This window comes from Pseudopodoces humilis, chromosome 18 (assembly GCF_049639895.1).
Source record: "Pseudopodoces humilis isolate 2021_Gansu_Grassland_sample_001 chromosome 18, ASM4963989v1, whole genome shotgun sequence".
Taxonomy (NCBI): Eukaryota; Metazoa; Chordata; class Aves; order Passeriformes; family Paridae; genus Pseudopodoces; species Pseudopodoces humilis.
In genome coordinates, this window is record NC_142217.1 from 6,545,950 (window position 1) to 6,560,941 (window position 14,992).

At 39.8% G+C, this 14,992-nt stretch overlaps 1 long non-coding RNA gene across 4 annotated transcripts in view; it reads left to right on the plus strand.

Annotated features, from left to right (window-relative positions):
- The window catches only part of LOC148182920 (uncharacterized), a 74,141-nt gene that overhangs the window by 24,888 nt on the left and 34,261 nt on the right, over nucleotides 1-14,992 (plus strand). For all 4 annotated transcript variants that reach the window (XR_015774098.1, XR_015774101.1, XR_015774099.1 and 1 more), the window contains exon 3: nucleotides 2,721-2,836. This is a non-coding gene — a long non-coding RNA (uncharacterized LOC148182920). The remainder of the gene's footprint in view (nucleotides 1-2,720; nucleotides 2,837-14,992) is intronic.

Here is a 14,992-nt window from a genome sequence, read left to right on the forward strand (position 1 = left end):
TAAATGATATATTCTGTCCAAATACATTGCAGAGAGAATTGTGTAATTTACTTGCCCTTTGTATCTAAGCAGTCCATGAGGAGAGAATAATTTGCTTTGGAGAAATAACATGTAATTTTGAGTGACAAAGGCAGGAAAGGCTCTTTTGCAAGTGCTCATGAAAACAGAAAATGACAAGATCTGTTGAAAAATCTTCTTTGCTCTTGTTTAATATTGAAAAATGTTGGTTGTCCTGAGTTGTTAAACTTACCAAACTCATTTCTGACAACTTTGTACCTTTGACATGGCCCTCAAAGTCTTAGAAGTATGAAAACAGTAAAAAGCAGAGACAGCAAGGTAGTTAATCGTGTTCCAAATGTAGACATTGTTAGGGTTCTTAATTTTTAACATATATACATTGTTCTAGGAACACACTGAAAATGTGGCACTCTGAGGTTTGTGTGCATACAGCTGGCCTTGAATTCTGTAGCACCCCAGCACAGAAATGGCCCATGGCTCTTCTGTGGAAGGAGCACCACTGTCTCCTGCACCTCCAAGCCTCGCCAGTGGTAAGATGTGACCTGGACTAGCCAAAAGGGGATGCTGAGTTACCCTTTCCTGGTCATTTTTTTTCCACTGGAGGTCTCCTAAAGATGTTTTTCCTCCACTGGCTGAGAAATGTTTTGTGAGCCTATGAAGAACCTCTGAAATGCATAATGATGAGGTTAGAAAAAAATAAAATGAGCTTGTTACGATGCTGGCTGTTGAAAATTTATGAGACCCACTTTGTACCAGCAAAACAAACCCAGCTGCCTCCTGCCTGTCTGCAAGAAAAACGTCCTTTTATTAAAAAAAAAAAAAAACCTAAACAACAAAACATCCCCAAGAAATTTTACATTGTTTAAGTGCAAAGGTGGGGGAACTTCTCAGCTGGAGCAACCATTCCATTTTTCACACTTCAGTCTTCTTTTTTTCTCAGCATTAAAGAGTTATTTCTGCTATCGGTCATCTTTTCAAGGAGGCCCATCAAGCAGAATCCATGCACTCATTTAAAGGAGAGGTAGGGGTTAAAGAGAATTGTTTTGCATTGATTAATAAAATCATAAACCATGTATCATGTGCTTCATTTAACCTCATGCTCAGCAATAAAATGGAGGGAAAGGCAGTGAGCTTTGACTGGCACTTTATGGTGTCATCATCAGCTCCTCTGTTTTATCAGTGCTGTTTTGGTCACAGGTGCAAAGTGTTGCACTAGGAGGATGCAATTGGAAATGCAGGATCAGGTGGGGGAAAGGAAAAAAAAACAAAACACAAACCCCAAAAAGCAACAAAACTTCAACAAAGTCTTTTAACTTCGGTGTCCTAAAACACGATTCGTGAGGCACACAGGCCTTTCCAGGTCAATTACTCTTATTTCACCTCATACTTTAAAAACCCAGTTGTTTATTTTCTGTCCTTCTTGCAGAAAGGAATTAGAGGAAAGGGTGAAAGAGAGCTAGGATTTGAGCTGTGAAACAAACTATATATAATCCAGGTCTCTTTTGGTGTTCTTTTTCATTCTGTTCCACTTATCATGTGACCAAATTTGTGTGTCTACAGCTGATGAATCAAATTTCTTTAGAAACTCAGTTGTCCAAAACCTCTGTCTCTTTCTCCTCACCTTTGACGCTTCCAGACTCTAATTCATTTACACATTTGACTGTGCATTTCCTTCACTGTCCTTTTCTGTCTGTCTGCATTTTGTTCCCGCTCTTGAATCCTTGCAGGACTCGTTTTTCCCCACAAGGTCTATATCAGCGCAGTGCCACCGGTGCAAGACATTCCACTGATGTATTGCACCTATACATCATCAGAGCAACAGGGTTTTGATAAACAGCTTTCTAATACATCATTAGATCATCACTGATGGCACTTTGATGATGTATTATATTAGTACATCATCAGAGCACTGTCATTCCAGTGATGTATTTATAAACAGATGGTGCTGTCATGCAAGAAAGAAGGGAAAGCGGGAGAGAATATTTTACTCTGTTACAGCACAAAATGCATCCCCACCTCTCATTTAATGAGATTAAAGGCAAAGACCTTGTGAGGGCATAATTGTCTCATTAGGTGTTTGGCTCTAAGTCCATGGACTTTGCTGTGCAGCCCCTGGCAAGCAGGCACATAACCCTCCTTGGCCAGGAACACATGAAGCTCTTCGATACTGATTTTCATGTTTATTGTCATTCAGTCATAAAGCCAGGGCTATTTATCATTTTTCATAGTTGCGTGCTTGCAGGTGTAATTAAATTCTATTTAATATAGGCACAACTAAAATGGTGTTTGTGGCAGGGGGAGTTGTGCCAAACACTCGAGCTGGGAGACTCCAGCAGCAGTGGATGCACTGCTGGACACTCGGTGTCAGCTCCAGAGGCACCTTCCGCTGCTCTAAGGGCAAAATCTTTTGCAAGCCAATAAAAGAAGGCAAATTATTTTTATTTTTAAGAGATGAAGATCTTGTTTTGTTTAGTATCGCAACTGCCAAGATAATTATTGAATTTACAGTCAATATCAAACATTTTGAGAGCTAGCTCTGTAGGTTGTTAGATCAAGCATGTTGAAGTTATTTCCCCTAAATTATTAGGATCATCAACACCTTAATTTACTGGGTTTAAGCATCTATTGCTTATGTAATGTCTTGCTGAACTCTATTACTTAACTGCTTTTGCTGAGGAAGCCTTTTCATTTTTCTTTTTCAGGTGAGGAAACTAAGAAAGATAAAGATCAGGTGAACTGTCCAAATGACACAGCTACCCTGGGGCTGGCAAACTCCAAACACTTTTAACCTTGGTCCTGCAGACAAGTGGTGCAGCAGGTAGGTCAGTCTTATTCCATGACTCATTTACAAGGCTGTGATTTGGGATGACTGTGGTGAAATATGTCCAAAGTTTTTCTCATGTTATTGTTGGATGTCTGGTTTGGACTTTTGATTTTTTGACAGAAGATATTTTTCAAGGTTCCTTGTGAGATTAGTCATCACAATGAAAATTGTGTCCCCACAAATGATTCACTTGTAAATATCGTGTGTATGTATATATATATATGTATAAATATGAAGAATTATCACAAAAACATATTCAAAATATCTATCTGTATTTTAACATGTCAGGAAGTGGAGTGAGATTTGCTTTCCCAGTTCTCTTAATCCTATATCTTCAGATTCAGAACTTTTTGTGCAAGGGACTTTTGAGGTCAAACAGATTCGTTTTGCACTGATGAAAATTTCCCATGTTGAATTCTCGATGAATTGTAGATGAATGGAGGTGAATTTGTCCTTTCTGAGAAAGGACATTCCACCAAAATTGCACACAAAGGATGGAAATACATAGGGAAAAATTGTACATGTTTGCTTCAGCAAAGATTCATCAAAAGCAACATAACCAAGTGTGCTGCATAATGAAAACCAGAGGCAGCACAGTGTGGTATCTGCTAAAACTTTCGAAATATCAGTATAGGGCTAATTCCCTTCTTTGCAGTGTTTGCCTCAAGTAGGTATTGTTCTAATTCTCATATTTCATACTACTTGTAAAGTCACAGGTTAGAAATCGTTTCAAGACTGAATTTTGTAATTTAAATAGATGAGACAAAAATTAAGAAATAAGAAGATACTGTAATATTAATTCTACAGATGGAAAACTGAACACAGAGAAATAGAATATTTTGCCTGAGGTGCCTGTGTCTGTAATAGAGATCAGGCTTAGAGGTGAGAAGATCTGATATGCAGATCTTCAGTATTTGGTCCTGGAGTGTCTGCTCTAATTTCATCCTGCTGCTTGGCACAGACAGTGGAAGCTCTATGTCTACATAGGGGGAAGAAAAAACAAATTAAAAGTGTTCTGCCACTGTACTTAATAGGAGACTCTGACCTGGGAAATGCTAAAGAATTGCCAAATCCACAGGGCCCCCTCAAAAATTGTGTTCTTAAGCTCCAAAGCTGGGATGAGCTTGGGTCAAGCTGAACATGTGTTGAAATCCTTTCTGTGCTGGGAGAGGAGCTGGCTCTGTTTTATCAGATTGCATTTTGGCAGCCCTGAAACTGAGTCAGAGACACTCCAGCAGTGCCAAGGATGAGCTGGGCTGGGTTAGCAGGAGTGCAGCCTGGGGCAGTGGCCCTGCCCTCTGCCACACCCTCAGGGGACACATCCTGGGGGGCTTGGGGACAAGCCAGGCTCTGACCCACTGAGGGCTACTGAGATATGGGGCAGCTGCAGCACACACCAAGGAGGCCAAAACTTTCCTCTTCTGAGGAAGGCACTGAACCAGTGGCTCTTGAGGGGTAGCTCAATATGCCCAGATATCCCATGGCTTTCCCCAAGACATGCTGTTCTGTGCTGTTTTAGGGATTTAGCCATCAGGACGTGAAAAAAGGAAAACGGCGTTCAGCAGAGGTGGGGGATCTCATACTGCAGAAATGTGCTGGCCAAATAGAAAATGGGGGAAATTGGGGGTCTCATGAAATTCTCTGAAGCTTGGAGAAGGATGATTTTGTCCATTGGAGTTAATGAAAAATACTGCTTGGCAATCACTCTTTAGCTTTATTTCGTACTCAGACAGGGAAAAAAACTGTGCCAAAAGTGCTCATATTAATTTATGTATCTATTAAAATGGAGAGTAATGGGGTATTCTCATACTCACGGTACTTTCAAATGTGAGGATGCCAACTTCTTTTACACTGGTGGGCATTTTGCACTGGCAGGGTCTCCCAGGCTGAACTCGAGTCCATGAGCTGCTCTATGATTATTCAAAGAGTACAGCAGGGTCTGAATTTTTCTCAGCTCTGTGTGTGTAACACGCTGCAGCAGCTGTGGCATTTCTAAGAACAGGCAGGGTCATCTGAGTCAGAGCAGAAACCTGATTAGGTGGTTTTGATCACACAAACGTTTTTAGCTCAGTAAGGAGTCAGGGGGTGCTGTCTGTAAATCTTCCAAAAGTCAGGCCTGGGAGACTGCTGTGACAGTTACCATAACAAAGGGAAATAACATGATGTAGCAGAAACAGGTTCTTTTCAGGAGGAAATGGTCTTAATGCTAACAAAAGGGTCTCATAGGTCATTCAATAGTTCTGTTTTCCCCAATTACAGACTGTGTGGTTATCTGTTTTAATATATGCATTAATGTATTTAAAACCAACATTTGCTCAGCCAAAGCAGAAATTGCTGTCAGATGGGAATTTCTGATTGTTTTTTTTTGCAAAACTGGAAAAAGGGAAATGTTTTCTTAATTAATCAATTCTCTTATTGCATACAACAGGTAGATGAAAAGGAATCTAATATTCTATTCCTGCTTAAAAAATTCCATTTGTTGGTTACCTTTAGGACATAGTCTACCTGCTGTGGTAAAATAGCTAACTGGAAAAAATCAGCTTCAAGGAGATGATGAGTATAGGAGCAAAAAGTGGTGCTTGAAATACATATTTTGTTCTGATGACAAAATTTTAAGATAATATGAGGATTTCTGAAGTGGAAGGAGAAGGTGTTCTCTGGCATTCAGAAGTGAGCTAGATCACATAGTTAGAAGGGAGTAGACCATGAGATACAAACATTTCCCTTTGTCTGGCACTTTAAATTCAGATTTTTGATGCTGTGTACAGTTCTGGACCTCCAGTAAAAGATGTTGATAGACTGGATCCAAGCTGAGATGGGCCCCAAATAGTCCAGGGGGCTGGAAGGGAGAGAAGGCAAGGCAAAGAGGATCCACTGAGAACAGTTAAAAGTGACTACATTTATAGCCCTTCTCTGGAGTTTTCTTCTTGGAGAAATCAATCATCATCAACTTTCAAAAATATTCTTTCCAAATATTACATTGATTGATATGACCTAACATTTTCTCCTCATTTAAAATGTGAAGCCTCCCTTTTTGAAACTGCAAGATTTAAATGCTGAAGACCAAAAGTTTTTGGCAAGTGGGCAATAGGGAAATAGCTCCAAAATGGATATCTGAGATCATGTATGAAAAGATGGAAAAGATCTTTCTATCTCAAGAATTCAGGAAAGAATTCTTGGCTATTTGGAACCACATTAATTATGAGTAAAATGAAATAATTTTTTAGTCTCAATTTTTCTTTGGATTTTATTCAACACAAAACTTGATTCCTCAAGCTTTCAGGAATTATTTTTCTATATTGATCCAGGCTAATGAAATAAATTCTGGTGTTTATAATAAAAACAAAATAAAAATGTTGGAGGCCTTAAGAACTTTTTCAGACATTAAACAACATTTATATCAATGTGAGAATAAAGGAATAGATCTGAAATGCTGGCCAGCCAGCTGTGTGTGTTGAAATTATTAGTGCAAATGGAAATCATGCAGTTTGTTACTGCAAATGGACAGACAAAGGGAAATCATGCTTTCTGTCAGAAATGTGAAATGAGATTGATACCAGGTAGTATTCCATTATTTCAAGATGCCAACAGTTTTGACAGTCCAATTGCAATTACTGGAGATAGTGGCTCAGCAAATTGAGAAGGAAATTAGGTTTGATCGCGTGAGAGAGAATGCCACAGAGCACTCCCTCCTCCTTTACAAAAGTATGCAGATTCACCAGTGAGCTTTTTCCTCAACAAAAGGCAGGGAGGGGGAATAAAAAAAACCCAAAATCATTAATCAGAATTCTCAGGCACTCTCAGGAAATTGAGGCAAGTTCATCCCCTCCCCACAAATAATGTTGACAAACTTTCACTGACCTGCCCTGCTGCTCTGTACGTTGCCTAATTTTCATCAAGGGCCAGGTTCAGGCTTCTCCTTGTGCCTTGCCAATGTGCTCTGTCAACTCAAACTGCAGCACAGAGTCTTTGGCTCTTCTGGAGAAACCATCACCTTGATGAATCACTTTCCCTTTCTGACATCTCAGGGGTGCATACAGTCCCTACAAAGATCTTTCAGTTAACTGGAAAAATTCTTTTTCAGGGATTTCTTTGTGGGGGAGATGGGATTTGATTCTTTGGCTGAATTCCATGAACTTTGATTCCATGGCTGAATCAGAGCAGATAAAGATGACAGACATGGCAAGATACATTAGGCAATTCTAAGTATTTGGAATCTAGCTGAGCCTAGTTCTCTGCACTAGGTCTGCACAACTTCTGTGAAGAATAAAAGGAATCATGCTGACATTTACAATATCGTATCATAAAAGATATTTTAATTGTTTTGATACCAGCATTGATAAAAATAAAATGTGAAGATGGAATCCTATGTTTGACATGAAGACTGGGGAGCACCCTTTAAGCCAAGTATCAAAGATGAAGCAGATGCCATTTTTTCTGGGCCAGCTGAATTTAACGCTCATTGCTATGGATTTAGGGAGGTTATTTTCTCAGATTCACAAAAGCCTACCATAGTGCCAACCAAAATAATAATCATTCACTAGTCCAAACAGAGAAAAATACAGTATTAGAAACATAAAAGCACATTGTTGCATAGTTGTATCTGAACTGCTGATGTTGTGGTTCTGTAACTCATAATTTTCTGGACAGTTTCTATGCAAACAGATTTTTGTGTGGCATTTTAAAGTCTGAATTTAATGTTGTCTTTTGAACATAAGTGTTAGTGGCCAGCAGCTACTGTGTCTGTATGCTTAGATGTATATGATTAGCAAAGAGTTTTGTGACTTTATTTCAGGCCAGGATTTATACATGGGCCTTGATTTCTCTCATAAGTGAGCAGAGGGTCCAAGCCATGTAAAACTGTTTGAATTCCCCTGCACTGGTGTACCCTGTGCATTCCCCAGAAATTCCTGGAACAGGGTGAACCTCCCCTGAGAGTCAAGTTTGTAATGGCCAAAATTAATCTCACTTTGCTTTTACCATGCACTGTTGTTAATTCTGGCTTCACAAGCACAGCCTTTTCTCAGTGTGATAGAGGGTTTTGAAAGCTTATGCAGTTCAAAAGCCTTACAGCAATTAGCAGATACTGCAGTTGAAGAGAATAATATTTATTAACTTGGAAAAAGTACAGTGTCTATAATGTGAGTAATTGTTGCAGGAAACATGGAGAGCCTCAGTGGTGAGGAGCTCCTGTGTCCCTGCCATCAAAGAGCCGGGCCTTGTTAGCTTAGAGCACGTTTGTTTTCCAAAATATTCTCCCTGAGAAGTAAAAAAAAAACAAAACAAAAAAACCAAACAAACAAAAACCAGAAAACAACAACAACCAAACCAAAAAAAACAACACCAAAAAAGCCAGTGCTGTGGCCTGGTGCCCAGGGTGGAGGCAGCAGATAGTCTCAGGCTGTTAAGGAGAAGGCAGGAATGTTGTTTGGTGAATGCAGCAGTGTGGTGCTGGACCCAGGACAGTGTCTCTCTTTTCTAATATCCTGAGCATTCCTGGCAATGTGGGCCTCTGATCACATCCCAGGGCTGCAGGAAAAGCTGTCTAAGGAGAGAAGTGGGCTTCAAATGTCATTAGGTGTAATATAGAGAGGTCATAATTACAACAGAATGCTGTGTTGTCATGCAAGATGTGAAAGTCTGAGGTGGCTTTGCTGCAGCCTCCAGGGACCATTGTTCTTTAGGAATATTTTAATTCATTGCACTGTTGGTAGCAGCTCAGCCCTCCTGTCACCTTGGTGGTGGTGGAACCTTTCAGGTAGTTGAAAAGCAAGAACTGTGTGCAATTTTTGTATCAGAGTTTTTGGGATGACTCTGTGGTCAGTGCCCTGCTTTGTTCTTCTCACTGCGTATTTTTCTCTGCAATGAGTTAAACTTTGATTTTGGAGGCAGCAGCTGCTGTGACTGGAGGTGGAAGCAGAAATTTCCTGTGCTGCAGCAGTGAAAGCAGGCAGTGCAATGTCCTGAATGGATGCAGCAATAGCAGGGCTCCATCAGACCAAGGCTGAGAGAGGGCTTTATTTGTCCTGGGGAGGAATCACTCTCAGAAGAAGGATTATGCAGTGTGCTCTGTCAGTCTGAGTCTGTATCACTACAGAAGGTGCTTCCTTGGTCGCTGAAATTAAGTTAATTCCTTAAAGATACCAAAAACTGGGGTAATTGGCCAACACAATAATAACATGAGGAAATAATTCTGGGACATATTCTGTAAAGGACTGCTCAAGTGATACTCAAAGACATGGAAAGCACATGCTTTCCAATACCCTGGGTACTCTGGTTTTTTTGCAAAGGGGACTTAGCCTGTCTTCCCAGGATATAATATTCTGTCCAAAGGTTGTGTAGTATTGGAGTATTAACCAAAAATTGCTGTAATTTGTGGTGCCAGCACAATCCAAAACTGCAGGGGATGATCCATTCCATGTATGTATATAAAGACACAGCTCTTGATGCTGTGTCAGGCTAACATCTGCTTGTTGACCTTTATTGACTTTTCTGTGTCAGGGAGTTCCCTTTATAACCTTTTTCCATTTATCTGCCTGTCCACTGCAGTGCTTGTTCTGAAGGATCAAGGGAGGGAGGATTAAATGTCTCCAAAAAGCTGTAGATAATCATAATAGAGGTGGTAAAAGAGAGGTAGATTTTCACATTTTTTTTAGGTTTAGGTAAAGGATGAGACTTGCAAGTGTGTATTTTTGGGTTTTTAGTTTGTTAATGTAAGGTCTACTCTTTTTAAAGTAAATTTTGAGAATTTTCCTAGGTAAGATTTCCACACATCAGTGGGAGGTTTGATTTAATGACCTCAAAGGGTCCCTTTTGGAGATGGTTCAGTCATATCTGACAATCTGCTCTAAAAATTACCAAATGAGTGCTTTTTACTGTCAACATAATACACCTGTGGGTTTCTGCAACATACAACAATTTTATTTTGGACTAGAAGGATTTATCAATAACTCTTGAGAAAAATATTACTGATAGTGGTAGGTGATTTTACACCACAGTCCTGCCAAATGTTGGATTTATCAGAGAAGATGAAACATACAGGGATTTTTCCATAAATAAATAGTTTTAAAGGTCACATTTTATTTTTGTCATAGTCTCTTAACCTTAAATTGCTGGTAACAAATAGGAACACAAGTGACTGAATTGACAATTTGTTAAAAAAAACAATCAGAATGTTCAAGACTTAGGATTATCTCTTTACAAGAAAGAAATAATTTCTTTTCTTGAGAAAAAAAAATAAAAATCATTGGTATATAAATCGCAATTGTTTCTGGAACAAAAAGCCAGAAGGCATTTTAGATGAAGGCCAGAGGTGTCACCTATACATGGAAATTTGAGAGGAGATTATTTGCAACAGGTGGTTAAGAGACAAGAGTTTATATTTAGAATGTCATGGGTTATAATTTTTTTTTTGAGATTTCTTTAGCACCAACCATCCAAAATTGCAATTTTGGGAACTACAGGTCAGTCAGCTCCACTTTGGTCTTTCTGATACACAAGAAAGAAACCAGTGTGAGTGGGAGCAGTCATGTGAATTTACCAGGTAAAGCCTTCCTGGCCACCCTGGTTGATTTCTGTGGAAAATTACTTCATATTCTGGATGAGGGGAAAGCAGAGATATTGTTTGTCTTGACATCAGCAAGGCATATGACACTGCTTTTCATGTAGTCTTGTATCAAGTTAGGACCTCCCAGTCTGGATGAATGGACAACCAGACGGGTAAAAACTGTTTTAGTGGTCACAGGATAGAGGCCGGGGATTGTGCTCTGTCTGGAGCTGTTCACAAGGGGGGTGTGTGTGTAAAACACGCATGTGTTTAACATCTGTACAGATGTTTAACATCTGCATTAGCAGTGTTACAGGAGAGGGATTGCTCACATCAGCCTCAGAGGGGACTGGAGGCACCAGCTGATGCAGCAAGGGCAGGGCGGCCATCCCGAGAGACCTGGGTGGGCTGGAGGAGTGAGCTGACCAAAACCTCCCAAAATCCCAAATTCCCAGCAGGGAAAAACCTCAACGTCATGTGAGGAAGAAAAACACAGCAGCAAGAGCAGCAGGAAAGGGTCAGGATGCCTTGGTGGCCCCAAAGTGAGCAGACCCAGCAGTGTCTGGGCAGCCAGGAGGGCTGGGGTATCAGCATGGCCAGGAGATAAGAGATTATTTCCCTTTACAGCAGTCATTAGGCTGTGCCTGTAACACTGTATTTGCATTTAGGACTCACAACACTTGCCCTGGTAAACTGGGGGACTTCAGTGTACAGTTCCCAAGGTTGGCTCCTTAAATTAATTCAGAGAAGGTTTTGATCTAAAAATTAGAATACCAGTTGCAATAGAAATTTTAAGCTAAACTCCTCAGTACTTCTAATTTAAAATCTGCTTTCTTTCCTTTATTTCCAGATTATTTAAAACCTAGATTTACCTTACTTTCTCAGGTGATCTTTTGTTTATTTAGGGAAAAATTGTACAAATGCTCTCAAAACACCCAGGAAAGAAATATATATTGATGTATTATGAAATTGAGTGAACTACAATGTACAGGTTCTATACAGGGAGAAGAAAATGGTGATTCCTCAGGATTCTGATTGGCTACTGATGATGTAATTGTGCATTATTAAGTGATAATTGTTTTATTACAGTGTTTACAAGGAGACAAATGGTTTGTGAATCAATGCACAGGGAGGCCACAAAACAAGTTGCTTATTGATTCACAAGCTGTTTGTATCAAAGTTTGCTGTTTAGAAGAGAAAACCAATGTACTCCAGGGTGTAGTCATAAGAATAATGGTCTAGGAAGGATGGAGTGTGAATTTACATTAAAAATTGGCTCAAACTCTGAATTATGCTTTTCTCTTTGTAATATTGAGTGGAATCACATCTTCTGAGCCATGCAAAGCAATTCCCATTTCTCTGCCATTGTCTTTTGTCAGCCATCAGGTTATGGGGTTCAGTGAACTCATTCTCAGTTCCTTAAGTCGAAGGACACTTTGTCATTAGTTCCACAATTTGTTAAAGTTACAAATACTTTGCTAAAGTATCTGCCTTTTTTTGGAGACCAAATTAATAGATGTATTCCCATTCTTCCTAATGGTGGAATACTCAAGAGTGTAAAATTGTTGGCCTACATGAACACAGTGCTGGATCAGCCCTTCTGTCTCACACACAACTTCCACTAATTTCAGGAACACTGTGCTGGAGTATTTACCAGTTTCTGATTTTGTAGATCAGTGTTTTTAAGAATTCATATTCATGGACAAGTCACTGAAGCTTAATCAATTGCCATCCATCTGCTGAACAGACAAAACCCCGTTTACAAGGCTCTGCAATTTGGCTTATGTGTTGGAAACCCTTAGGAAAGAGCTTTAGCAATGTCAGTTTAACTTGGAACTAAGATTAAAATAGGCAACACAGAAATAGATATTGAGCTTAAGCAGGGCAGTGTAGTGAATCACCTTAACTCAGCAAAATGTTTGACTCTTCATGGCTTAAGAACACACTAAAAAATCCCAAATCCCTCTTCTCTCTAAATTCACATCACATTCTGCATTGAAGAGAAAGTTTCTGTAAAATTAAGTGACCTGAAAGAGGAAAAGAGTTGAATGGCATTTTGTACCTGAGCAATTCTGGTAGAACGAAAGTATTTTTATTCAAGGCTAAGGACTGGTTGTGTTCCTCTGGTGTCTGTGTTTTCCCTTTCATAAGAATTGCTCACACATTTGAGGGCCTTCACAAAGAGATGCTTGTGCTCAGCAGCTTGATCTTTTGCATGCATTGTTTAGGGACTATTGCAAAAAAAAAAAGGTTTTATTGAAATGTCATATTCTGTTTCCTTAAGAGGTGTTTTTAATCTAAGCAGTTTCAAGGAAAGAATTAGCAGATGAAATACTATCTTTTAGCACTGAGGGGTAAGTGTGTTGGGTTTGGCTGTACCTAAATACAAGGTGGGACTTGATAAGATGCAGATATTCTCACAAATAATGGATTCCATAACCAAAACAGGCAGGATTTGAATGGCATCATCATACACTGATCAACTTCTCCTGCAAACTCCTCATTGCAATCAGCAGGAATTTTAGGAAGTTTTTAGAGACAGAATAAAGCTGTAATTTTCAGTATGAGATGATGACTTGTGGTTTTTTGCATCCTGATACTTGTGCATGAACTCCAGACCAGGAATAATTCTACTCTGGAGCATTTTAATTATCCATGTGCAGAAGCATTTTTGGGATTAAACCATTGCTTTCATTCTTATAGTGCCTATGTTGGTTTGTGGTTTTATTGGGGTTTTTTGCACAGTCAAACTTAGTAGAATAATTCCAACTTTTTGCTTCCTTATGAAAAATAGAATGTTATGTATTTCTTCATTTTGGTTTACTTTACTGCAGCATTTTGTTTACTTTTGTTTTATTTAAATCTCCATGAGCACTGTCATAACAGTACTAAAGATTTCTGATATGTTTAGACCAATTTGCAGAAAAAATCACCCAATTAGGGAAACTTTTCTAATGGTCTAAGGAATTTAAATTTCAGCTCATAAATGCAGTCATCCAATACCTGGTCTTAAGAAAATTATGGTTTTTATAGAAACAAGGGAGTAAAAGTTAATTTTATTGGACTTGAAGCTATGGGATTAAATATTTTGTCTTGGAAAGGAGGGAAAAAAATTCTCCAGTGTGACATCTTTTGTAGGAGTAGTTACAATCAGATTTCCTCTAGTCTGTTGTCCATCTCCTCAAATCCAATATTCCCCCCATAACATAACACACAGCCTGCTTCTTCTTCTCCTCCTTTGAATTTCAGAAGCGTTGGAAGTCTTGACTGTCTGTGACAGCAGAGCTTCTCCTTGTCTCTGCTGGTGTGTTTCTGTCTCTCCCTGCAATGCTGGTTTACACTCCTTTGGAGAAGACAATTATAACAACACCTTGAGCAAGGCCTTAAATTTAACTCCCTTCCTATATGTTTGTAGGAAGAGAATTGAGCTTGGCATATTTCCAGTTGTTTCCTTAATCCAAAATTTAGGTTTTTCCAGTCTTAAGTCAGGTCCAACTGATACTTTTCCTATATCTTTAAATCAGCTTCATTTTCTCATCCCTGTTTCTGGAACTCATAAATGTCTGTTCTATGGCCAGGGCAGACTGCACATTTTTGTCTCCCACACTTTGTCAGTGGATCGCTGCCTAAGCCTGGCTTTGGCTGCCCACTGTGCCACACACAGAGCTCCTGTGGAGAACAGCTGTTCCAGCTGTGCCAGCCTCCAGAACCTGGTGCCAGGATGGCAGGTGTGCCTCTGTGGAGCTCTGCTGGCAGACAGGAAGGACCATTTTGGGTGTGAGTGAGGGGTGTGTGGAAGGTGCTGGCTGCAGAGGAATGCTGGAGGGAATGTGGATCTGTACATTTTGGTTTTAATCACAGGTATCTCTCAGTTTTTCAGTCAGAAGCAGGGGACCAGGGTGAGTCACAAGGTGTCAGCTAATAAAGCCTTTTCTTAGGCTCACAAAATGGCCCAGTGGTTGAGGTTGGTGGCAATGTCTGGAAACCCTCGAGTCCAACCCTCCTGCTCAAAGCAGGGTCAGGCAGGGCAGGTTGTGTAGGGCACTGTCCCAATGAGTATTGAATAGCTTTGAGAATGGAAACAACTCCCAGACTGTCTGGCCACAACATGTTCCAGTGCTCAGTCACCATTGAGAGAAAAAAGGCTTTTTGTGATGTTTAAATAGGTTATCTTGTACTTTGTTTTGTGCTTGCCATGGCTTGCTCTTGCACTGGACACAGCGAGTTCCAGCTTGTCCTCACTGCATGTGAGTGAGTTGGCAGTGACAGTACAAGGGGGCTATTGATTATTTATTATCAATGTCAGCAAAAGGACAGGTCTTCAAGCTGATAATTAGGCAGAGGCCAACTAAAGTAGTGCAAAATAAACATTGAAATGAAAGGTACAAGAGCTGAGTTCTGCATGGCAAAGATCAGCTCAGGAATGGAAAACACCTCACTGTGTGGCTGTGATCTTAATGAATTATTTGACCAGATGTAAAGATTTGATTTACAAACCTATACAACCCCAGGGGGCATGGTTAAAAATCCAATTCTTTTCATTAAATGAAACCCTTCACTATCAGGCTAACCCACAAACTTGTAAAAATGGTTTGCTATGCTGC